Below are 7,217 nucleotides of genomic sequence, written 5' to 3' on the forward strand. Positions count from 1 at the left end.
TTCCCTGGGTGAATTTACTGTTTTTATTCAGATAAATTTGAAAGTCTAAAACAGGCTGACGTCCACCCTATAGCTATTTTAAGATGGAAAGTACAGTTATAATTTTTTTTAAAGGATGAACTATTAATACAATGCTGTATCTGGCCACTTGTACCCTATAAGACACCAGTTCTACTTTGGGATTTGCTTGCATATCTCTTCATCGCTTTCTTTAGTGGGTCTTCATTTGAATGCAAATATTAATTCAGCCTGCATTAAAAGAAAGGGCATTGTTTACCATTGTTTACTTCTGTTTCTACTGACCTACTGTTAAAATAAGTTCCTAAGCATTTTAAAACTGAAAGAAAAAATACATTTATTCCTCCTCCCCCATATGTTTCTGTTGTGCATTTGGCACTAGTTTTGGCTTCACTACTTTTATTGCTTGACTACAGTTGATCTCCTCTGTTTATGTAGGTCTTTTGCTCAACAGCAAGAGAGAGAAAAGATTAAAAAATAGAAAAAATGTGGCTTAGAATCAAATATTGGTCGAGATATTCAGAGATAGGTGTTGTATTTGAAAATACTATTACCTGTTATATGAGAAAATGCCCTATATTATAATATTACTAATTAAAACAAAAGCTAAGCAGAACACATTCCTTTATCCCTTCAGAAAAATAAGTAATAAATTAAGAAGTACAAAGCCAATGAAAAACAATGTTGATCTTACTATAAAATATTTGCAATACTTGGAAAAGTTTAAGCATACAATTAGACCAACGTATTAGTAAAGAGTTTACACAAGTCACAGCCACTAATATCTCCTTACCCCACTGGCCTGTTTTACTTTCATTTATTGCAAAATAAATTACTTATTTCTGCCTAAGGACTTTTTCTGAGAATTAGTCATAGATTGAGCAACAGGCTGATGCTATATGTTTTAGAGGGAATTCTTGTTAATTGTATGCTGTACAAACTGTAAAATTTACAAAGAAAGGTAGGAGAGGAGAAAAAGACTGGTACCTTACAAATAGAAAGAAGCCAGGGAGGTTGACAAGCCAAAACATCAGTCCCTTGGAGTTCTGAACCAACAGTGTTAAACTTTCAGATGTTTATCAGTTCTCAAAGGGGAAGGAAAGGCTGCAGCTCTTCCCTTGCCTAAACAGAGCCCTCCCACTGCCTGGCGGAAATGTTTTTTCTCCAAGCCAGAGCTGTTGGAAGTTACTGAAAATGATATGTGGCATGATGCTGCCTTTGGTTAAGTACAGACAGTCAAAAAGCCAGAGGCAATATTGATTCAATCTTTGCAGGTTTGTCTCAGCTGAGTAGATTGAATCAATAAAGAACAGAACAAACATTTACTTTTGAGTTGGGAAAGGCAGGCAGAGGCCTGCATTGGCCTAGGCCCAAAAAAAGGGAGGAACTCAGGGTTCAAATTATGGGGGAGCTTGGGGGGGGACTAAGCCCTCCCCCCCTTTAAGAGATAAGAGCGCCCCTGTAAGATTTGAAAATCATAATGGGGGGGGGGGGGAGTTCTGATCAGATTGCTCCTTCACTTAGGTGGATTTGTTAATCAATGAAATCAAAGATTGGAATCGTCTTGACACCCCCCCCAACCCCAAGTCAGCGTGTAATTTGAACCCTGGGCCACCCACTGCTGCCTGGTGGACGTGTTCCAGGCCACACATCCTGCCAGAACCTGGCACAAGTGGCAGCTGGTGAGATGTGGAGGCTTGTGCCAGGCAGCAGGGATGGAAGCGCTCTGTAGAAGGTGGGGGAAAGCACCCCACCATGTAACTTCCCTATGCTGGCCCAGAACCAGGGCTGTGTAGCAAGGGGGCTCCATTCCCCACTCCCTTTGTGGGTCAAAGGCAGAAACTAGCAGGGGGCAGGGCTGCGCAGCCAGCCCAGCCTGGTGGGGGAGAGGACCCTCACAGAACACCCCCCAGCTGGGCAGACCTCAGCTGAAGGGGAGCCCAGGCTAGGAGGGGGGTCCTTTCCCCTTCCTCCACCCAGCCCTGCTCTGTGACGCCCTGGGGTGGGGCCAATGCAGCTGGCAGGAAAAGAGCAGGGCAGGGTGGAGGAAGGGAAAAGGAGCCCCTCACCCAGCTCCTGGTCTCCCCGCCCCCCAGAGGCAGAGGATAGCCTGCCCACCCACAAAGGTTCCTGGAATACTGGGGGACTGTAATGGGGACCCTATCACATTACAGAGAGGAGAAAGCAAACCCCAGAACCTGCCAGCCAGACAAGCCCAGAGACAGACTAAGGAAGGAAAAGATGTAAGCAAACACTCACCCCAGAGCCAGCAGTGACAGCAATAGCAGGAGCTGGGGGCTTACACAGAAACTCCACAGATCCAGCTGCAGGAGGCTATCCTGAAACTGCCTGTAACAAGCCAAAACAGGAATCACCAATGACTGCATTGGGAAACTGGTGACCAGAGGGGGAAGTCCCAAGAAACGTGTTAAACTCAGGCCCCTATATGCTGCAGAAAGGGGAGAGTTTCTCAGTAGGAAGTTGTTAAGAGGGCTTGTTAGATTACTGTTCTGCCTGGGATTCACCCAGGGAGGGCTATCTGCATGCATGCTTACTTATCCACCCTGATGGGGATGGAAGGTTTTGTTATGTTTAAAGTGACAGTGTATTGTTTTTCCATTTGTGGTTGTTTGACCATTCAAAAGAGAGAGTTTGTGTTATAGCCAGGGGGGTTATTTTTTGGTTGTAGTTCAGATTGGTGTTTTGAGTTAGGACTATGAGGGGAAGTTTTTGGAGGTTCCCTTAGAAGCATTCCCTCTAAGCTGCATGGCAGGCACGGCCATGCAGGAGCACCTGGTAGTGTGGCATGAGCGTGCCTGTGTGGCCGCACACGCCACACAGTTTAGAGGCAATACTACCCCTTAGTGCCCTAAGAGCATGTACTTGCTTTGAGCTGTGCTGGGAAAGCATTCTGAGAAAGTAGCAAGCCCAGAGCAGGGCATAGTGTGGGGACCAGTGAGCCTGGAGCCCGGAGTAGGGCAAACAAGGCCTGCAGAAGCCATGTCTGGTTCAGTGGGCCTAAGCTACAGGACCCTGCCAAGAGAAAAAAGGGCTGAGACCAGAAGCACCAAGCCCAACAAGCATATGCAGGGACCCCAAGATGTCTAATTACCCCATGAACCAGAGGCTTAGCCCTAGCTTGGGAAGCCCTAGGGACAGCTTCCCTCAGATATAAAACATGACATCAAGTTGTGGCAGGTAAGAAAGGGGAGGGAGTCCCAGAAAGGTGGACCAAGCTGTGCCTGAGCAGCCACACATGGGTGTTGTGGCCACCCCCTGGGACAAGAAACTTGCTACAGAGACTGTGACCTTGGTTGAGTTGGGAGGAGATCTGGGACAGAAGTTCCATAGACCAGTTTAACCTAAATCCATTTAATCTGATATTACATCCATCCAGGTTTATCTTACACTGGGTTTGGTCATTTTGAAACCTGTTTACATGAGCTGAATTTCTGTTCTGTTACAGGTTTAAAACAGTTTCTGATCACTTAAGCTGGTTTATCTGTAACTTCTGTCCCTAGCCTTTAAGATTGTCCTTGCTTCTATGACCCCAACAAAGCAGATGAGCAGAGGGGTGTCCTTTGATGCAGAAGGAGTGGCAGAGCAAAGAGGAGCAGAAGCAGTGCCATGGTAAAGGGGTGTAATACCCACACACACTCTTAGGGTTGTGTGTGGTAAAATGTGTGCTTTTGGTTGTTGTATACTGTGTTGGGGGGGGTGCACTGGAAGAGAACCACCTCCCCTCCCCCTTATTGTGTCCAGACCATTATCTTGAAATTCCTTAAAAGAACCTGTAAAACCAGTTTTGTGACTCTGAAGCAAATCCCAGAGTGCTGATCACCTTTGAATTGATTGGTCTGCATTAGTAGTGTTCAAATGATGCTGTTTCTTGATTGGGACCCTATAGTGATGTCAGAAAAGTTATTTAAGGTTTAGGCCACCTGAGCTGGGGTCTCTTTTCTCCTGGAGCTGCTGAGAGCTGCATTACTAGATTGGGAGCCAGAAAACCTGTTCCCCATGGAGGGGTCCATCCCCCCCCCCCCCCACCGCCGCATCTTCACTGGAGAAGCAAGCTGAAGCTATATGAAGAGAAAGTCTCAGGTACAGGGAAAGAAAGTATGTCTCAAGACCCCTGCTTTCTCCCTCATCTTCCCCCCCCCCTTTTTTTTTCTTGGCAGGGGTGGGAGGTTGGGTGAGATGATGCTGTGGGGGGTTGAGTAGCCATTCATCCACTTTATAGAGGATAGTCTGGTTTTCTGGTTCTCTGTCCTCTATTAATATGAAACCAGACACCTTTATGTCCTCTATTTTTCACCACTCAGCCCACCCCTGCTGCCAACACTGCCATGGCTGCCTGTGGGAGCTCCCTGCTCCCCACTGCCATACCCCCGCCGCCACCGCCTGCAGCAGTTCACCATGCCCCCCCCATGTTAATTTTATTGGACACCCTAGTGATTCATTTAGTGTATCCCAGGAAGTCTGGGTGGGGGCTTGAGCCATGGTAAAATAGATTTAGTACCCCAAAACTGAACCCAGCCCTTGTTGCTGACAGGTGCTCAGCAGAACAGTTATAGGGGGAATGCCAAAACTGAAATGAGCCTCTCTGTAAGGAGAGGTTCCTTAGCTCTAAGTAATGGCAGAGAAGAGAAGAATCCACTTCTAGCACAGGCTTTTGACAATGCTCCCCACAGAGGTATTGACAGAGAAGAAAAAGGACAGAAATTTGTTTATTTGATACAAATAATTAAATTAACTTGTTTGCAATGAACATAGTTAACCACAACTTTTAGCTTTAAAAGAATAGTGTAAATTTAGTGTTAGGGGACCCTTGATGGTTCTGGAGAAGGAAGTATTTTGTCTACATGCAAAGCAGCGGTAAACCCGACAAGGCTGGGCTAAATTTGAACTAGGAATCTATAGGTGAAAGATCCTGCAAGTGCTCTGAAGTTCCTAGATGTGCCCCACAAAGCACTTTAAAAGTCAAGTACTCAGAAGACAACCTCGAATCCCTAGTATGAATTCTGTCCCCTTCTGTTTCTGCATTGTGACAGTCATCAAGTGCAATGTTTTGTGGGTTATGCAACTCACTAGAGGCAGAAGTGTAGTGAGTAGTGTGAGACGGTAGTGAAATACTATGGTTAGAGCAGTGGGTTACAGACACAAAGCAAATCGTAAGTTTGGCACATTCATTTTAAGAGGTATCATTAGAAGGGGCACTCAGCTCTGTCTTCTTAGAAAGCATGATTCTTTTCTTTTCTCTGGCTACAGTGACCCTATAAAACCTCTCATAAAATACAGAAACATACTTGGAGACAGGGCCCAAGTGCAGGAATCCCCCCTTGTCTAACTACAAAACTAGAGGGCTATGCTCACTCTAGTGATCTTTCTATGACCTTTTCTTTTCCTCACAATAATGTTGTTCCAGCAAGAGAGAAGGAGAATATCCTCTCCCACCCCCAGAAGAGCCTGTGGACTGGTGGTTAGGACTTCCTCCCCAGAGGTACGGTATGTAGATTTGAACCCTCTCAGACAGAAGAGGATCTCTCTTTTCCTGGGTGAGTGGTTTGTCCACAGAGAAGTTATAGAAGGGAGTCAACACTATCTTCTCCTTTGGCAGCCATCTTTTAAAAGAAAAGTCAGCCCTAGTCAGTTGTTTCCAGGCATCAATCTCCAGGAGAGTCCCAAGGGTTGTGTAGATCATCTCCCTGATCAGGGGACATCTGAGTATGGTAGGATATAATACTTATACTTGTCTTCCACATTTCCTACTGACTAGCTCTAAATGTCTATGTGCTGACCTCAGGCAGCTTACCAGTCAGCATACTGGCTGTTCTGGATCCCACTCTAAGGTGTCCAGTTCATGTGTTATATGGAGACCACAGGTACTCATGCAGGGCTCTGAATTCCTCTGACAAGCCTGGGTGCTTAGTGAGAGCATAGCAGTGCCTATTTTCTTTACCATTAATATTGGCTGCACAAAAATATTAGCACCAATAGGATAATAAGGTAAAAGTAGAACTTACCATTGCAAACTCTCTAGGGAACTCTTACCTGGCCCTGAGAGGAGGTATCTTCAGAAGAGAATCTGTGAGCTGTTCCCCTGAGATCTGTTTCAGTGTAGAGGCTCACATGTTACCTTGCAACCAGCAGCTTAGACTTGGGACTTACAAGGCACTCCTGTGGGTAGTTGCCAGAGATCCAAAGTACTAAGCAAAGAGAAACTAAAAGTAAAAATTCTGCAGCTTTGGGCTGTCAGCTGGAATTCCTGTTGCAAAGTGAGAATGCAAAAGAAAAAGAAATTCAGATTTGAACTGACTCAGAAAAATAGTAAGGGGCCTAGGGCAGACACTTAAAAAAAAAAAAAAAAAGGGGTGGGGGGAATTCCAAGAGAGCAAGCAGTACCTAAGGGACATCTGACCAGCTCCTACATAAGGAAGGCTTTATACCCTGTCTCTGCAGTCTTCACTGCAGAGACAGGGACTAAGGACCTTGGGTCCTCCATCCTCCTCTCCCTCAGAAGTTGCCTTCCAGTTCCCATGGAGGTACTGACACACTGGCAAAATCCCAACTTCCACTAAAGTTCTACTTTACTAGTGAAAAAAGCACATCTCTTTCCCTCACTGTATTTCCCATATACCCCAGGTGCCTCTAGGCCCAGGGTAGCATACTGCCACTCAGGACTTCCTCCATTCTGGCCTCCTCATGACACCTCAAGGAAAACAGCAGTTCTGTGACCCCCGCCCCTGCCGCTGTCAGGGAAACTGAGGCTTGGTGCACAGGTTCCCTGCCTGAAGCTGGTGTCCAGACAGCCAGGGCACCCAGGACCTGGAGCCCCTCCTTCCCTAATCCTCTGGTTCACCCAGCTTCACTCTTGTGTCCTGGTAGTCCAGGAGATAATCTACCAGGATTTCCCTGACCATGACTCCCTACCACGGAGGGAGTTGATACACCCTGCCCAGACAAAGTTCATCCTGACTTGTCCCTGTGTGTTGGGCTTGTTCCATGTACTGTGCTTCCTCCATATGCCATTCTTATTCTGCCAAAGCCTCACAGAAGACCTGCCCCTGGTCTTGCAGATGTTGTGGAGAACACAGGTGACAGCTATGAATCATGGCAAATGATAGGCATATACCTCAACTCTTTGACCATGTTGAGGCATATACCCTGAGCCCTCCAGTGTGCCATGTGACAGCCAAAGG

General features: G+C 46.3%; 1 protein-coding gene across 8 annotated transcripts in view; it reads right to left on the reverse strand.

Moving 5' to 3' along the window:
- The window catches only part of IL15 (interleukin 15), a 73,777-nt gene extending 67,628 nt beyond the window's left edge, over positions 1-6,149 (reverse strand). For 2 of the 8 annotated variants that reach the window (XM_014595664.3, XM_014595663.3), the window contains exons 1-2: positions 6,070-6,149; positions 2,278-2,367 (exon numbers count right to left, since the gene is read on the reverse strand). The gene's annotated coding sequence lies outside the window, so the exon portion shown is untranslated. Of the gene's footprint in view, positions 1-1,005; positions 1,126-2,277; positions 2,368-6,069 lie in introns of those variants that run through there. The other 6 variants (XM_014595667.2, XM_019489774.2, XM_019489771.2 and 3 more) reach the window with 3 other exon arrangements.
- Between the last annotated feature and the right edge of the window lie 1,068 nt (positions 6,150-7,217).

The sequence above is a fragment of the Alligator mississippiensis genome, chromosome 2 (genome assembly GCF_030867095.1).
Source record: "Alligator mississippiensis isolate rAllMis1 chromosome 2, rAllMis1, whole genome shotgun sequence".
Taxonomy (NCBI): Eukaryota; Metazoa; Chordata; order Crocodylia; family Alligatoridae; genus Alligator; species Alligator mississippiensis.